Source organism: Pinus tabuliformis, chromosome 1_2, assembly GCF_031772625.1.
Source record: "Pinus tabuliformis cultivar Carrire ecotype Pingquan chromosome 1_2, CPIR1, whole genome shotgun sequence".
In the NCBI taxonomy this organism is placed as follows: domain Eukaryota; kingdom Viridiplantae; phylum Streptophyta; class Pinopsida; order Pinales; family Pinaceae; genus Pinus; species Pinus tabuliformis.
Window position 1 is genome coordinate 1,156,178,966 of NC_142298.1, and position 19,751 is coordinate 1,156,198,716.

Genomic DNA, 19,751 nt, shown 5'->3' on the forward strand with positions numbered 1-19,751 from the left:
TAAAAGTCCCGATGTAAATGAATTATTTTATAAATCCTTTTAATTAAAAAAAAAGTGTTCCTTTCGTAAATATTGTAAAACCATTCTTTATTGCGATAAATCGATTGGAGATCGCATATCACAATAACAAAGGAAACACACACATAAAATGAAAACCTCATCCAATTCTCCGATCCAAAAAGGTAATCGCTATCGACAGATCAGGGAAAATAAATGCCAACGAACAATAAATAAGAGCCCTTCAACTCCTCCGATGTGATAAAGCAAATCGCAATCAGAAAATCGGTGGTCTCAATGATAAGCGAATATATGAAAAGAGGACTAACCAAAAACTCCCGATGCGATAAAGCTAATCGCAATCGGCGATCGACATTCGACGAAGTTACATGATAAAGATAAGAAAGACCAAGTCGAACCCCGACTGTGATCTATTAATTAGGCACGCATCTCGAAAGGTAAAAATACATTTAAAAAGAATCTTTGCATGCATTATATTGTATCACCTTTCGGTGATCAGAGATATTTAAAGAAAGTTTTAAAAGCCTTCCCTTCATCACTCCCGATCGCTGATTTGAGATTTATCGCCGATCGCCAATCAATAAAATCTAAGGCATGCTTGAAACAATCATTTGGAAAATAAACGACGTGATGGGCATTTATGATGTTATTTACCATGATTGACAATTTAAATGGCTATTCAATATTGCAGTTAAGGATGGATCTTTCAAAGGATTTCATCCGTGGTAATCCATAACTATATTTTATTTTATGCCAATCAACGTAATTCTATTCATTATCATATTGGCTTGTAGCAGTGTTTTCTCTGTATCACTGTTTGCAACTGTTTGTGCAGAATTCCTCCGAAACCAGAGATTCAGAAAAAATGGGTAAGAAATCAAAGAAGTCCATAGCAGCAGCTCATCCAGTCAAAGATCCCGGACCAAGCAAAAAAGGATTAATCTTAGATACGACGTGCCTCGGTCTAGGAAACACTAGCTGGGAGAGCATTTACAATCTAATAGAAGTAGAGGAGCTTGAGGAATTATCAGAGGAAGCCACAGTCGATTCAACTAACAAATCGGAAGGAACTATTAAAGAATTGGTCTGTTTATATCTTCACAGGATAGCAGCGCGAGCTAAAATCCTGCCATATACTGACGTAGTGAGATGGGTGGTAGAGGAAATTCCAGTCTCAGACAGAAAATTTTGCACAACTGATGGGAGGATATTCGGCTCATTTCAACCGAAGGATCTCAGGAAAATGTATCACTTACCTCAACCTGAGAAGTGATACAACAAAGCATTCTTGGAGGCATTTGCAAAAGAAAACAATTCAGATTCAGCGCCGATAAAGCAATGGAGACATTTTCGTGAAAAACACAAGCACGAGTCATCGGGTAAGTTGTTATAGCTCCAAATATCACTCTTATGGTTTGTGATGATGTAATCATGGCCTAGGGCAACCCCTCCTTCCAGACCTGGTCCTAAAATTTTAAAAAATAGTGTTTTATCCCTTATATGCGACATTGCCCTGAGTTAAACACGTGTATACGGGTATGTGTATAGCCAACCCGCGTGTATGTATTAAAACACTTAAAAAAATATAAAACTCCTTATTTTCGGGCGGAGATCACGGGTTTTACCTGCTGATCACCTGTTAGTGCCCGTGGCCCAACTGTTCCCAACCAACTCTTAACTAAAAAACTACTTTGGAGATGGTATAAAAAGACCTCAAAGGGAAGGCCTAAGGGAGGAGAGAAGAGAGAGAAAGGTTATTATGTTGAGATTTTTCCCTTGACCAGGTCTGAAGTCCCTTGTGCCTTCTGCACTTCCCCCATTTTGTACAGGAAACCTTTGTTTCCTTGTGTGTTGATGTTCATCCACCATTTATGACATCATGGAGAGAGTCATGGAAGGAGTTTTGTTAGAGGCTTGAGGCTGGAATGGATCTGGAAGGAAGCTTTGCTTGGAGCCTGCTGAAGGTGACTCAGGTGAAAATATTCCTTTTTATGTACTTTATTTGTCTATAATAAAAGAAACACATGTCTTGGTTCCCGAAATGAATCTTCTTTATGTTAATGATATTCATGTTTAGAATTCATATGTAAATGGTTGTTTGAATTTCATAACTAACTACCTTTCTTTATAACATGAAGATGGTTTCTTTATAAGTTTTTGTCCATGTACTGTTGTATTCATTGAATTGGTTGTTTTGCGGGACAAAAGAGAAGGGAACTCCAAGAAGGGTTTGGACCCTAAAGGCCTTCTCAAACGTAGGACCAAAGGTACGTACCCTTATCATAGAATTTGCTTATAATAGCATAATGGCTGTATGAATGTATGTTTCTTTGAATAGATAACTTTCAGTCTGCTAGGGTTTCAACCCAAAAATCCCTAGGGGAACATTTCCCTCTACCAGAATTGGCGACTCCACTGGGGACAACACTCTTGTTGTTCCTAGTTTGGGTGTTTTTCAAGCCAATAAGGGCTCAGCTGCCTTGTCTGCTTGCTGTTACTGTCTGGTCTGTTTTTGAACTTTAAGTTTTGCCAGTTTCTTCAGTTTGTCTTTTTTATTTTTCTTGAAGCTTTTCATATACACTATTTTTCTTAGATACAGAAGCGTATATATGCTTGTTTCTTTGAGTGAACCCGCGTATACGCAAGTTTCCTCAAAAACAGTCGCGTATACATGCAATCTGTACATAAGTACAATCGCGTATATATTGCAATTTTCAAGATTTATAAATCTTTTTAGTCTCTGAAGGTTTGTCTGGTGGTTTGAGTCAGTCTGAAACAGTCATTTTCTAGTATCAGTCATTTGTTGTATAGCGAGCATCTCGTTCCGAATTCTCTCTAATTATAAGGAGTATTGGTCTTGTTTTTTGTTGATTGCAAGCGTCATCGTTTTTTTGCTAAAACACGCAAGATTTCTTGCTAGGAATCTTGGCTGCTCTGTTTCATCAGAGTAGGAAGATTGAATTCAATCTTTGTGGTAATCTTGCTTTTGGTGACTTTTTGTTTGCTTGACAGAACCGCTTTGTGACCATCCACTTCTTTGTTTCATGAAAGTTGTTGATTGACACTTTCTTGGAATTTGTCTTTTTGATCTTTTGGTTTTCATTGCCAAAGCTTTCATTGCTGCTTTTGATTGTTAAGAGTGAGTCTTCATCCATTGTGTGGTGTCAATTCGAAAAAGTGTTTAATTGCCTATTCTTCAATCACAAGTTTCAGTGTTGTTGAGAGCATTTTTTGAAAAGACTTTTTTTTTTTTGTTGCTTTGAAGAAAATCTTTCGGAAATCTTAGTTTTGCTTTCTTGAACTTGCTTTTCATTTGGTTTCCTTTTAGTAAGTGAAAGTGCTTTATGTTTGTCTTAGAACTTGTTTTTAGTGTTTAGACGAAATGAATGGTAACATTTCATATTCCATCTAGGCATTTTAAGTGGCAAGATAAAGATTGATAAGCAAGCAACTTTCATTTTTTGTTTTTAGAGTAGTTTTGAATCTTGCATCCACATATAGTTGTTGCATTAGGATAGATTTGCATCCCCCTTTTAGGCATATATAGCTTTGTTAGCTTTTGTGAGTGTGAAGTGTGTATTAATGAAAAGAACAAAAAAATTTGTTTTATTAGAAGTACCTCTGAACCCTATAGAAATTTCTCTTCATCGAAAAATGAAAAAGTGCATGTGCATGTAGTTAAGTTTTTATTAATTTCTTTTGCGTCAAAAAAAAACACCACTAGTTTCACTTCTGTTACATTGTGACTTAAAGAATAGCCTAATAAAATCAAGCGCTAACTAAAATTCACTAGAACTTTTTGTTTTAGTCAGTTACACCAACAAGATTAGGATTTTAGGGCCTTGGATTAGGCGAGTGGAGAGTTAACTCTCCAAGGCCATATAAACGTCAAACATAGGAGTCTGAATAACGAGAGAAAATCCAATAGCGTTAGGAAGACCAGGAAAGCTACGGATCTGGGAGTTAAGCATGAGGGTCTGTGAAGACAGGGAAGAGAGATACCCCCTCTCCTACTTGTCCGAACTTACCTCACGGTTGTTCCGCTTGGCTTCTGCGATGAGTTGGTATCCATAGTTGCTGCTCCTAGGGAACTACACAGGTGGCTGCGGAGGGGAATCCCGTGGCACCTGAGGTTGACGTTGCATCACTCTCGACAGTACTACTGGAGGGCACCCTTGCGAAGCTTGGGGGCTTGCACCGGCGCAGGCTGTTTTTAGGAGGTCAGCGTAACTTCCTCTGATACCTTCGCTGATAGGACTGGGCCCTCATCATCCCAGACTATCTTCGGAAGGCCCCTTATTTCACTTTCTCGTATTTTGGTGTCCGGTCCTAATGACCCGGAGCAGAAATACTTGGAAGTTGTTTGACTGGATGTATCTTTAGGGACTTTATAGTGTGTGCTCTGTGCTCCTAGTTGGCCTAGCTTTCAATTTTTTGAGTCTTTAGTTAGATCATAACAAAAAATTCAAAGTGGCTGATCGATCTCCTAGATGGTCTCGAAGACTTCGTGGTCTTTCGCCACCAAGTTTAGAGCCTTCTCCTAGAAGGCGCAGAGGCAATACTACCGGTGGGTTCCGTCCCATGCCGGTTGACGCATCGGGGATTGATCCTCCTCTAGGGGGAATTAGCGGCCAAGCAAGGCCTGGCACTTCTGAACATGAGAGGGACACTCCAGTCCTTTCTCGAGTTCTCTTTCAAGCGGAGAATAACATAGAGGTATAAGAACTTTTAGAGTCATTAGCGGCTCCAAATTCTCCACTCCCATCTAGTCATCCAGACGTAATGCAATACGTTGGGACTTCGACGCATAGACCGTCAAGTCCAGGTTACGCTACGCGCTTACCATCGATGACCACTACTGGAAGCATGGTTTCTACAAGTGCTACGACTATGCAAACCCCAACATCGGTGCAAGGGGGGGGAACCATTTCCATCTCCTCTACTTCCTTGTTTGGATCTTTTGCTAGCACATCTTTAGTTGGGTGTACCTCCATTCCATCCATGAGTGGAAATGCCCAAACCAATGCTTTTGGTACTGGATTCTTCCCATTTGTCACCCACTCACAGGGTATTCCATCAGTTCCGTTTAGTGCCGCTACGTCCATGATGGGCGGATTAGCTTCATTCCAGGGTTTTCCTTTCGGAAATGGTCATATACCACATTCCAACCTGATGGTAGGATCCATGCCTTTTTCTTCTGTAGGACAAAGCAACAATCCTTTCCAAAGTTGGAATAACCCTGGGGTCAATAGCGCAGGAACCAGGAATCCGTTTATCGGCCAACAAGGGAATAGGCCGTACTCCATGGTTAGTTCGTTCCAAAGTATTCCTCCCCTAGCTTCGGCTTGGAATCCATATCAGGGGTTATCAACTCCTTACAATCCTTTAGGAGGAAACTTTGTTGGTTATGGAGGCTATACAGCCGGAGTTGGTCAAACTCTGAATTTTGATGGACCACAAGGCTTGCCTTTTGGTTTAGTTGGTTCTACTGGTTACTTCGGGCAGCCTGGTGTCTCCCAAATTCTAGGACAATCTTTTCAAAGCTTTGGGAGTTCTGCCCAATCTAGGTGGAATCTCCAAGGTCCTCCTAGGCTTCCGTTTCTGGCAACGTTGAACTTGCCAGATCTCACTAAGTTAACAAATGACCCAATCAAGTACAATCCGGCCTGGCCTCCGGTCCCAACCAAACTCCCTTCGAACATTCCAAAATTCGAAGGGAAGAGTGGTGAGGACCCAGGTGACCATGTAACCACATTCCATTTGTGGTGCTCATCTAAATCCCTTATCGATGACAAGATTAGGTTGAGACTCTTTCAGCGCACCTTGACTGGTAATGCGGCCAAATGGTATATAGAGTTTCCAGGGGGCAGCTTTACATCATTCGCTGACTTAGCCAATATTTTCTTAAATCATTTCCAGTTGCCTGTCTGCTATGATGCCGGAACTGAACTTCTGGCCACCTTTCATCAGGATAAGGCAACCCACATTTCTGACCATATTCAGGAATGGAGACGGAGAAAGAGGCTCATTAAAGCCGAAATCCCTCCGGAGTACCATCTCGAGTGGTTTTTGAAGTCGTTACAACCCGAGATCTCCAAGGATGTCTCCATGTCTGGGGTCTATTCTGAGGAGCAAGCCATTTTTAGGGCCCAACAATTAGAATTGATCTACTCTCAGTCTGGGATCCTACAAAAATACTTGCCAGATGCTCCTGGATCTACGGTTGACGTAGCTAAGTCGAAGCCAGGTCCACACGCGGATGGTATCGTTGGGTCAGTAGACACAACTACAGTGAACTTGTTGAATCAATTGCAGCAGTTGTCCTTGCAAGCTGCTTCTAACAACCAAGTCACATCGTCTAATCCCCCCGCTTCCCAAACTTCTTCAATAAATGCCGGCCAATCCGATAACCCCAAAGGAAATCAAAATTCCAATGGGAAAAAGAAAGGACGAGGTAAGAAAAAGAACCAGGATGGGAGCCTAATGCAAATAAATCCGGCAACAACACTGGTGGTGGTAGAAATGAGTCGAGAAAGAAAGTCAAGTTTCCATGCAAATTGTGCAATGGAGACCATCTAACTCATCTTTGCCCCAAGATTCAAGACGCTCAGCGCTTGTTACACAGCAAGGGACTTATAGTTCTCAAGCTGTGTTAACCAACCCGTTTCCCCAAGGGAAACAACTTCTTGCTGGCGCGAGTTCAAACCCTGGAACCTCCGCAGGGGGCAACCAGGAAGGGGACAAGTCATCAAATGTTTTCATGATGGGTGCTCACGCTAATGTGACCACACGGTCACGTGATTATGGTGAAGCTGAAACTTCCAAGGGTAAATCAATTCCCGAAACTAACAACCCACTTCATATTGAGTGACCTTTTGTCGAGACTATACCTCGGGTACCGAAAGGTTCCGCAAAACACGCGACTATCAACCCTAATATTAGGGCAGCCCAGAATTACTCCATTGTTGAGGATCTGGCTCAGATTCCATGTGCTATGTCTGCTTTAGAGGTTCTCCAGTCGTGTCCTGCTCAACGAAGTGCCTTGCTATCGGCAATGGGGGCAGTGGATCCAAGTAATTCTTTAGCTCTCACTTTTGATATGAGTAATGTCAAAAAGAGACTTCCTCATCATATGGCTTTCCAGATAAAGTCTACCTACCAGAAAAAAAAAAAATTCGGACGGTTATAGATGAGGGAGCTTCCATGTGTGTCATGTCTATGTCATGTTGGAAGGCCATTGGATCACCGTCAGTTGTTCCTTCACCTACCCTCTTGACAGTGTTTGATGGTCATTCTCATAGGCCATACAGGATTATCCCGGCCTTTCCTATATGTGTTGGAGGAAAGGTCGTTAATATTGAAGTAGAGGTCGTAGATGCTAACCTAGACTATAATCTCCTCTTAGGAAGGAACTGGGTCTACGAAATGGATGTCGTTGTTTCGACTCTGTTTCGTCATTTGCTTTCCTTATGAGGGGAAAATTGTTAAGGTTGATCAATTGGACTATTGCCCAGTTGATCCTCAAATAGTCTCTGACTCTACTATTCCTTTAGTGGGTAACCCCCGTCCGCCTACAAAGAGTCTAGGAGTCGGGATGTACTCTTCATTGATGGGTACGTTTAATCTTCCCCCTCCTACAACTGGGATAGATACAATTTCATCCTCCAGGGATCCTTTATGGAGAGAGTTTGTTCAAACTCCTTATTCTTCGAAACCTAGAACCTTACCTTCATCTGTGACCACATCAGGTGACGACAAGGTGGGTGGAATAGGATCTCTTATGTCTGTAGTAGATCTTAGATGTGAATCTATCGATAACTCTGTAGATAACCATTCTACTTATTCCTCTGGGAAGGAGATAGATGGTGATGTGGCTCATTTTCAGACCCTCGATTCCACCTCTGCATCAGATTGCTTGGATATTTTTTTTCCATCGGATGAAGCGATATTCGAAGCAATGACGGCTGTAGATCGACCTTTGGAAGATTTACATCATCAGTTACACTTTCATTCCCCTGTGCATGAAGTCGAATCTCGGTCCTTCAGTTCGACTAGCGATGTTTGTACGGTCACTTTGGCTCCAACACATTCATTTTCCAAAGGGATTTTATTGATTGGTTCGATCGTCGTACCTATAAACATCCCTAGGAGTAAGTTGGCAGAGCCCCTTGACGAGCTCCACCAAAAGAAGTACTTTGCTTAGTTTTGGCCAGGCAATGGTGTCATGCGGAAAGAGTCAATTTTGCGGACAAAACCGACCTCCCTAGAAGCTAAGGCTTTCTAGTGACAAACAAGACAATTAAGCACTATCTTTCCCTAAATATGCATTTAGAATACAAGCAATCAGGTGTTTAAAACATACCTTTAGTCCAACGTTGTTTGTAGCAGTCCAGCCTCTCCGATCCGGATGAGCTCCTCCTCTTCGAAACCTGCATTCACTAACAAGCAAACGATTACATAGCACCTGAATAACTCATAAAATAAAACATATTCATCATAAAGACCAAGGAGTATATGAAACAAATTATATATAACAACTTGTTGAGAAAAATGAACTTAATTGTATTAAGTGGAAACAAAAGAAACCATTACAACCAGTGCCTTGGTGTTGTGCAGGTCCCTCCCAGGGTCCAGCAAGAGTTCTCCTTTACTTTGATCAGCTCACCCACTTCCAAATGAAGCTAAGAAAGGATGGGAATCTCTCCTCTCAAGCTCTATAAGGGAGTCCTAATTTCAGCAGCATCTACCCTTAGGAATGTTCAGCTTTCAACCTCCCCTCCCTCTGGCCCAATGCCTGTATTTATAATGCTTTGGAGGAAGTTAATCAGGTCCACCATCAATGGGATAAGCCCCTCTTTGAATGGGATAGCTCCCCTCTTGATGGGATAAGTTCCTCTTTCATAGGGATACATGAACCATATGGAGGCGCTCAATACACGTCAAACCATCTTCTAGAATGCTCTAGAATCGACCACAAGTAACTTTTTTGAAGTAAAAATCGCACCTTTTGACCTTTACAAGAGTACGCACCCACCCCTTTACAGACAGAGCGTACAAGTATGCAGGTATTGTGAACTTGGGGTGCGTACACTCAGGTAAGGTTAAGAGAAACTGCGTAACCAGAGTTAATTGACTTTTTAAGGACCTTCTCTCTTTCTTGGAGTTTGACATGAGGAGCAGAGGTATGAAACTTGCCAAGGAGGATAATATGACAGTTGATGGAGCCATACTAACTGTAGATAGTCATGGTGACAAATTTTAGTGTAACAGATTGCCCCCTAAAGTGCGAATTTTGTAGTAGATTAGGGTTTCATATCATCTAGGAAGGGTGAAGTACTTTATCATTTCAAGGATTATCTTGTGGAGAGCCCAGTCGGAACCTGCAAATATTCAACACAAAATACATATATGAGATCATATCATCGCTGAGGTAGGCATTCCCATGCTCAGATCAAAAACGTAACTAACAAACTAACTACTGCTCTGATATAGGAATGATTTCGCAGTACATCATAATCATAGACTCATGTAGACACAGTATGGACGCAGCCATCTGTTTATGATTAGTCTACTATATAATGAATACAAAACTCCTCGCAGCCTGGATGGTGGAAACTAGATCCAGGGTCTTCATTTCTACTTCCCGAAATAGTACGATTCTATCCATGCGAATAAATGAGTTGATGTCGAACATGGTAGAAACCACTTGATTACCAGTCGATGATGTAAACTGTTAATAAGTGTGAGAGAGACCACCAGTGATGTCAATGGTTCTCAAAGTACCCAGTACAATCCATGAGATGTGAATGAATGTGTTGATGTCGAACATGTCACGGAATCCTTCGATCGAAAGTCAATGATGTAAACTGTCGTCAAAGGCGAGAAACCTGCCATTGATGCATGTAGATTTCAAGGTACTGACGATTTCTAGGCCATCTTTCTAGATAATGTGCTGATGTCGATAGAAAGCGACCCGTTGCAGGCAAGCCCACAACACGAAATCATAGATCAATTTGAAGAAATGTAGCTGTAAGGACTGACTCAGGGATGGTCAAGATGGATGACAGGTATTTTGCAGATGAATGGTTTATTTGCAGTGACCTCTTGAACACATAACGACACAACAGATGGCTTGGTGACAATTGACCCAAGGTTAATACCCAGAAATCGACTGAAGATTTTCAATGTGGTTTGATCAACTGTTAGGCAAAGGATTTCCCAACCCAGGTGAATGAAAAGTGTCGTGTTCAAGAGTGGTGATAAGGTTTTTCTGAGACAAAGGATAACAAATAGGCTCATTTTTATCTCTTTTCCCCCACCATTTCTGGCATGTACCTATTTATTTTTTACAAGCTTGAGGAGGATAACATATGCTTGATTATAAGCTCATCCTTCGGATGAGTCCAACTTAGTTTAGATTCGAACCCTAAGAAGGAGTGGTCCGTTCCTGTTTGTAATCGAACAGGTCCTTTACTGTGAAATTTTAACGAGTCCAGTATAGGAGAAACTCGGCGTTTTTCAATTTTAGAGAGTCTGAAAAAACTTAAGAAGACTCCAGGGTTGACCTTTTTCATAAATTTGTGTCTCCCAAGCCCGAAAAAGTATAAAATAATACTTGAGAGAACCGCTTGATCTTTACGACCAAGGAGTACTTTCATGATTAGTGTCTCTGACCTGAAAAGTAAAAAGCGATCAAGGACACGTTGTTTTATTACCGATATCGAATTTGAAACGACAAAAATCCGGCAATCTTTTCATGTTTTTACGGTCGGAAAAGAGTTGTAAGTGGACCGTCTTTTTAGTTCCGTTTTAATGAGTTTAAAATGAAAAACTCGGTGATCTTTTCATGTTTTAGGAGTCAGAAAAGAGCTTAAAGGTGACTCTAAGGTTTCACTTTTTCGTAAGTTTTAACGAGTTCAAAAAAATGATAAAAATGTACTCATATGGCCGACTTTCAATTTAATTTACGAGCAGGAAAAGACGGAAAGAACTTGGCATTTTCATTTATTTTACGAGAATGAAAGATAGCAAAATAATCTCGGGATTTTCATGAGTTTAACGAGTCTTGAAAATAACTGAAATTGACTCGAAATAGGTTTCATTTTTACAAAAGCTTGAAACAGATAAAAACCATGCTTCAAAGTAGTTTCATTTTTACGCAAGCTTGAAACAGAGAGTAAACTGTGCTTGAAAATAGTTTCATTTTTACACAAGCTTGAAACAGAGATAAAACTGTCTTGATGCCCCCTAAGCATAACTGCTAGAGCGCATGCCCCACAGCTTCATTTCATTCAACCAGTTGGATGAAATGAAGGTTCAGTTACGAGATCATTTGAAAGACTTAACCTAAAACTGTAAGAAAATTATGCAAAAACTGAAATAACTAACCTAAATATACAACTTAACATTTATGAGATCTAGTCAAACTCTCGACTCAAGTAGAGGAGGATTTGTTTCATTTTTTAACGAACTTGACACAGGAAAAGAACTATGCTCAGATTCAGTTTCATGTCTACGCAAGCTTGAAACGAAAAACTATGCTTGTTATAAGTTCACATGCCCCCAGCATAATGATGCAAAATGAGGTACATGCCCCCCAAGCTTCATTGCATTCAATGAGGTGGATGGAATGAAGCTTTACTTTCAAGATCTTGGAAAGACTTGTGGGAGCTGTTTCATTTTTTAGTGAGGTTGACACAGGGAAAAGAACTATCCTCAAAACCCTTGTTTCATTTTTTAAACGAGCTTGACACAAGATAAGGAACTATGCTCATAACTACTCTCTACAATCTACCTAACAAAAAACTTTACTCTAAAAACCTTGATTCATTTTTTAACGAGCTTGACACAAGACAAGGAACTATGCTCTAAAATCCTTGTTTCATTTTTTAATGAGCTTGACACAAGACGAGGAACTATGCTCATAAAATCCTTGTTTCATTTTTTAATGAGCTTGACATAAGACGAGGAACTATGCTCATAACTACTTTCTACAATCTACCTATATAACCTAAAAATCTACCTGATTCATTTTTTAATGAGGTTGACTCAGTAACAGGAACTATCCTCTAACCTGATTCATTTTTTAATGAGGTTGACTCAGTAACAGGAACTGTCCTCGTTACATCCAGTTTCATTTTTTAATGAGGTTGAGACGGGAACAAACTATCCTCGCTACATCCAGTTTCATTTTTTAATGAGGTTGAGAGAGGAACAAACTATCCTCGTACACACTGATTCATTTTTTAATGAGGTTGACACAGTAAAAGGAACTTTCCTCACACAACTGATTCATTTTTTAATGAGGTCGACACAGTAAAAGGAAATTTCCTCACACAACTGATTCATTTTTTAACGAGGTCGACACAGTAAAAGGAACTTTCCTTGAAACCCTTGTTTCATTTTTTAAACGAGCTTGACACAAGATAAGGAACTATGCTCATAAAGTTCGCATGCCCCCAGCATAATGACGCAAAACGAGGTACATGCCCCCCAGGCTTCATTGCATTCAACCAGATGGATGGAATGAAGGTTTACTTTCAATATTTAACTTGAAAAGGGAGTTGTTTCATTTTTAAGGAGGTTGACACAAGAAAAGAACTATCCTCATACCTGATTCATTTTTTAATGAGGTTGACTCAGTAACAGGAACTATCCTCATACCTGATTCATTTTATAACGAGGTTGACTCAGTAACAGGAACTAATCGCAAAACTCTACTTTCTACAATCTACCTACATATCCCAAAATCTACCTGATTCATTTTTTAATGAGGTTGACTCAGTAAAAGAACTATCCTCATGCTAGCTTGTTTCATTTTTTAACGAGGTTGATACAGGAAAAAACTATCCTCGTAGCAGCCTGTTTCATTTTTTAACGAGGTTGATATAGGAAAAAACTATCCTTGCCTACACTGATTCATTTTTTAACAAGGTTGACACAGTAAAAGGAACTTTCCTCACACCTGATTCATTTTTTTAACGAGGTTGACTCAGTAACAGGAACTATCCTCATACCTGATTCATTTTTTAACGAGGTTGATACAGGAAAAAACTATCCTCACACACTGATCATGGCTTCCAACTGGAAGAAAGACATGTCAATGGACACACCTTGATCATGGCTTCCAAGAGGTCTTCATCAGAAGGAAGAATACTTCTCTGGAAGGAACACATGTCAAGGGACTCAAAAGGGATAAGAACATCGTGTTCAAGTAATCCCATAGAATTTTCCATGTCAATTACCGGATCTAAATCAAAGGAAGATGAGCAAACAGTGAGAGGCTCACTTACATCGGTAACTGAAAACATGGGACTAGTTGCCACATAATTAACCCGTGGCAGGGTAGATACCACTTTAGAATTAGGAACATTTAGGGGTGTCATATTATTGGTAGTTGAAACAAGACTAGGGAACGAAAGCTGGTCTACAGTCACAATACTGCCATTGTGAGGGAAAGACATCACGCGAAAGAGTGTCGATACGACAGCTTTCATTGCATAAAAATAGTATTTCCCAAGGAGTAAATTAAAATCCAAGGGACCTCGAACTACCATAAGATCAATACAGACAGTTTTACCTTCCAAGGTAATAGAAAAATTAGGAAGGATCCCTAAAGGTTCACTAATGGTTCTGTTAAAAGCTTTCAGATTCTGCGTAATAGGCGCAAGCTGAGGGGAACCCAAAGCTTTCCAAACAGTTGAGGATAAAATACTAACAGAAGCACCTTCATCTACCTGAGTACGATGTATGTCCCTACCACCAGCCTTGACAATGATTTGGAAAGGGATGGAGGAAGGAAGACGAGGTTTTGTCAGTTCATTCCAATCAAAGGAAAAGACCTCAGTACTTGGAGGGGGTTCTGTAGAAACAGGTGAAATGCCCCCCGGCGTAGAAGAATCTGATGTAACAAGAAGAACATGAGCAGTATGAAATTCACTTTCTAAAGGGAAAGTGGGATCGATCGAATGTGAAATTGAATCGAACACTTGATCAACTAATGGATCATCAACCTAAGTGAAATGAGTTTCACTCTCCAATGGAAGAGTGTGATTGACTGTACTTGAATTTAGATCAATGACTCCGTCAGTTGACGGTAGGTTGGGAGAAAGTTTCCGGTAACCAGTTAGAAATTCTTGCTGTGGAACAGTAAGGTTTTCCAACAATTTTGAGGCTTCATCCATGTGAGGGCAAATGTGAGTTTGATGACTCCCTTTGCATAACTTACAAGGAAACCTAACTTTACCCTTTTTCCCAGGAACCTGACTATCATTGGTTGATGGATCAATGGAAAATTGATGTGATTTTTCTGACCATACTTCCAAGACCTTTGGAATACCAGGACAATTGACAAGGAAGTGGTCACCCTTACAAAGCTTGCAAGGGTATTTGGGTTTGCGATGCATGTCGAAGTTTTCCTCAACACAACTAACACTTACAGTCGTGGTTGGTTGGTTGACCTCTTTCTTATCTTGCTTCTTCTTCTTCTGCTTCTTCTTCCCTTTCTTCTTCTTCTTAGACACCTGATTACTAGCGTCAAGGCTTTTACCAAGCGAAGAGGAAGAAATGGAGGAAGAAAAATTAGGCAAAGAAGGTAAAGGGTCAACAGAAGGTTGGTGATGTTGAGATGGTGAACTCTGTTGAGGTGAAGCATTCGGTTGAGGTGGAACAATTGGAGTACTTTGGGCCAACGAAGTTGAAAATAACCATATCGGTAAACCTATTGTAAATCCAGGTAATGACAAAGTAGCCATATAAGGAGGACCAACATTTCCAAAGTAAGGAAAAGTACTAGGATTCTCGTTAGGAGGGGTTCCTAGGTTGGTAAATTCCGGAACATTTGCCATTATATTCAACTTCAGTGAATTTTATTAACAATTTATAACTAAAATTAACAATTCACAATTCACACCTAACAATTAAAATTCACAATTCACACCTATGGTCTCTAAAAGTAAAAACAAACAAATTAACACGCGCTATCAAATCTAGGAGTCAAACCACACACAAACAGTAACTTTCTGGACCGAAAACACTAGTTGGTGATGAAATCCAACATCGCAGAATTCAGTACAGAAATGGCGGGTGGAACAGTTACCACGGCAACCTGCCTAATGAATAGACTGGACCAAGTTCCTCCACTTTAACCGTCTCGAGTGAAGTGAACCCCCCATAAAATCCAAGTGAGTCTAGCCGACGTCTACTCCAGGTACAATGGGATCTTCCCTCCACCGTCACCTTGGGTAGAACCCTAAAGATAATAGTCACTAAGGTTACCAACAGCAACAAATATACCTAGGGGAATAGTCTACGATCCGATAGCACGCAAGGGCAGAGTAACAAGCTCAATCCCCTTGCCGGATCCTTGACAATAATCCAAGGTTTACTGACAAGTGACCCCAGGCTCCTCGACAATGGTTAATCTGAGGTTTACCGTTTGTAGTACGTGCGTATCTGGCGTCATTCCCAATGAAGGAGGATTGATCCCCTCACTGGTTCGGACACGATCTCGTGCTTCGCCTTTAAGAGGAGCTTTCCCAGAGCATAAATGAAACAGTTGGATTTATCCTACCACAAGATGAGCTACTTGTTTGGTTTTACTGTCTTGGAGAGTTAATTACTCTCCTACTCCAAGACACTAGCCTGATCTATGTTGGTGTTTCAGAGCCCTAGAAATGTAAAAATTACTAGATGACTTTTAATTAAGCGCTGTGTTATTTAGGCTGTTATTACTCAAATAGGTAAATGGATATGAAACCAATGGTGTTATGACCCGACTCAACTGAATGCAATCGAATATGATAATGTAATCTTTTCAATTCAATGAATCCTAACTAAAGTAAGGAGAGAGTTTCCATTCACTTCCAACAATGCAAAAAATTGATCACTAAGAGAAAATATAACAAATTCTCTAATGCACTAATTTCATCAAGAAAAACTAATGCAAATCAATTCCCAAACAATTTTTATTTTTTATTTTTATTTTAACAAAGCATGAAAAACTACTTAACAAAAATCAATTTTAAAATCTATGCAAATCTAAGAGAAATTTACCTAAAAGCAAAATCAATGAGGTGAAAGCCTACAAAATATAATTCCAGGTTGTTTTACTCGGTTACAATTCAACCAAGGACTAATTCATGCAGATCATAAATCAGTCAAAAACAAAAATAAAAAGCTTTTGTTCTTTTTCTTAAGAATGAAATTCATAGCTTTAACAAACAAGCCTTCTCGAAATCCCGCAAAGAGACAACACAACGATAGGTTTCTCACAAAGGTGGATTTTACGAATGGTCCGACTCCTAAGAAGACTGAAAAGACCAGGAAGATCCAAGGTTTTTACAACTTCTAAAGCCAGAGTCACTACAAGACCAATGCAAAAATCAAACCTAGGGCTAGAACTTCTATGAACTTCACTAAAACCCTTGATGCTAATGAAACAAGCTTAGATGAAAACTTTTGACAGGTAACCAGTGGATCTGGGAAGCAAAAAACAAACTATAAACAAAATCTAATGGGTAAAAAGGAAAAAATGGAAAATTTCTAGACTTTTGACAGGGTATGCAGGCAGCCTGTTTGCACAGGTGCGGCCACGCTCTGTGTACAAAGCAGAAGTGCGTACAGGTACGCACTGTGCTTAACGCAGAGGGTGCGTACTGCTCTCAAAACCAAGAAAAATAAAAACTAACTCAACCCTAAGCTATTCCACCCAAACTCACAGTCAATCAGTCAAAAACCAGAAAGGAATCGACTTTTCTCAAATCAAAGTATCAATCAAAAGAGAAATCAATCAAATCCATGGATTCCGCAGTGGAGTCGCCATTTTGTCATGCGGAAAGAGTCAATTTTGTGGACAAAGCCGACCTCCCTAGAAGCTAAGGCTTTCTAGTGACAAACAAGGCAATTAAGCACTATCTTTCCCTAAATATGCATTTAGAATACAAGCAATCAGGTGTTTAAAACATACCTTTAGTCCAACGCTGTTTGTAGCAGTCCAGCCTCTCCGATTTGGATGAGCTCCTCCTTCTCTTCGAAACCTGCATCCACTAACAATCAAACAATTACATAGCACCTGAATAACTCATAAAATAAAACATATTCATCATAAAGACCAAGGAGTATATGAAACAAATTATATATAACAACTTGTTGAGAAAAATGAACTTAATTGTATTAAGTGGAAACAAAAGAAACCATTACAACCAGTGCCTTGGTGTTGTGCAGGTCCCTCCCAAGGTCCAGCAAGAGTTCTCCTTTACTTTGATCAACTCACCCACTTCCAAATGAAGCTAAGAAAGGATGGGAATCTCTCCTCTCAATCTCTATAAGGGAGTCCTAATTTCAGCAGCATCTACCCTTAGGAATGTTCAGCTTTCAACCTCCCCTCCCTCTGGCCCAATGCATGTATTCATAATGCTTTGGAGGAAGTTAATTAGGTCCACCATCAATGGGATAAGCTCCTCTTTGAATGGGATAGCTCCCCTCTTGATGGGATAAGTTCCTCTTTCATAGGGATACATGAACCATCTGGAGGCGCTCAATACACGTCAAACCATCTTCTAGAATGCTCTAGAATCGACCACAAGTAACTTTTTTGAAGTAAAACTCGCGCCTTTTGACCCTTACAGGAGTACGCACCCACCCCTTTACAGACAGAGCGTACAAGTACGCAGGTATTGTGAACTTGGGGTGCGTACACGTAGGTAAGGTTAAGAGAAACTGCGTAACCAGAGTTAATTGACTTTTTAAGGACCTTCTCTCTTTCTTGGAGTTTGACATGAGGAGCAGAGGTATGAGACTTGCCAAGGAGGATAGTATGACAGTTGATGGAGCCATACTAACTATAGATAGTCATGGTGACAAATTTTAGTGTAACAAATGGCTTCTTTGTACTTTATGTATATTTGTACATATTTCATCGAGAGTTTTCTGATATCAGCACTTTTTGGTCTGCTGTGGCAGGTGTTGATGGATGATTTGGTCTATTTTGGGTTCGCCGATGGTGCTAGTTGGCACACTCGGAATCTTGCTTCCGTAGCTTGGGTACTCTATTATCGAACTGGTCAATTGATGGCATCAAGAGGCGTGTGCATCGGTCCTGCTTCAAACAATATGGCCGAGTATACTATTGTTATTAACTTATTATCCGATGAAATCTCTCATGGGATTGACTCGTTGGTAGTATATCTTGATTCTCAATTGATAGTGTCTCAATTAAATAACATTTATCGGGTACGAGATCCATCTTTATATCGCCAGTATTTAAGGGTGAGGTTGTTGCAAAGATCATTTATTTATATTAATTATTTGCACATTCCAAGATCTCATAATTGGTTAGCTGATTCTATCGCTAATCAGGCATTAGACTGGCATATCAATCATTCATCATAATAAAATTAAGCATCAAAAAGTCAAACTGTATATATATATATATATATATTTATATATATCGTAAATCGTCTCGAGTGTACATATATGTGTCCAAAAAATATACAAAATTGGGGCTCAAATGCCCATAATCATGTCCGACATATCTAATGCCTCGGCTCAGGATGAGTGTCTAAGTATGTCACTATAGCATTGGCCACACGTCGAAAAATGCGAACCCAGTCACGTGGCATGCCAACCACATGACGCTGCATATCCTTAGGAAGGTCCTCTATGACGACCATTGGTACTCGGCAGCTCAATCTTGCCAAGTGTCGCTGAACGTTGTTTAGAGTCCGTTCTGTATCAGCAGCCGCCTCTGCGGCTCCTCGGCCGCGCCGTCCATGCCGCGGGAATCCATCTGGTCGTATTGTCCCGATGTCTGGAACATGATCATCATATTAGTCATTTGAATATCATCAAAAAATATTTTTCAAAATTCATTATTATATTTGAAAAATCCAAAAAATCATAAAATCAAAAAATCTTACCGATCTCGCCCCATGCTGCATTCGGTGGTAACACTAGATCAGGATCTCCTCGGAAATCCAGCCCAGCATAGGGGTAGTCATCCACGGAGATGATCTGCTGATCCCACCAGGTGAAGAAGTCATCGTCAAAGGTAGTCCTTGGGTCCTCCCCACCCCCCAGACGTTTCATCAGATCAGCCCACCGGCCCATGCGTGGATCACGTGGGGTGCTGACGGAAACTGCTACCTTGGGGCAGAGTGCATGAACCTTCTCGAAAAAGAAAGTACACAAGATGCTACCATATCCAAAGTTTTTAGTCTGAACCCTCCTGATAGAAGTGCGTTGACTCTTCATGATGGCCAGAAGAGGAGTACACCAGTCAAACACAGTAGTGAGACAGTCAACTACCATGCTCATGTTTTGTCGTGACGCCTGATGCAGAGAGGATGATCCGTTCACTCGAGCCATGGTAAACAGGATTATCCTAAGTGATAAACTCGCCACATGTGTGATGGAAATCTGGCTCCCAACCTTCTTGGGATGTCCCGGGTAGTATATCTGTACATAGTCCTCTATCGAGAGGGCACTCCGTGTCCTGCCCCGGGACTATACTACCTCTCCCCTCTGGAAAAGGCCCGTGATAAAATAGATATCCTCCACTTCTACCCTGAGAGGCATCTGATTGATCATAAAAGATTCCTCATCAATATCCCAATAATCAATGAGCATCTCAAGCAGATGCGTGTTCGCTTTCATATTTGGCAATTTGAAAAATTTAAGCAAACCGCATCTCTGTAGGGCATCTAATGCTTCTGGACTGTTCATAACTTCATTAT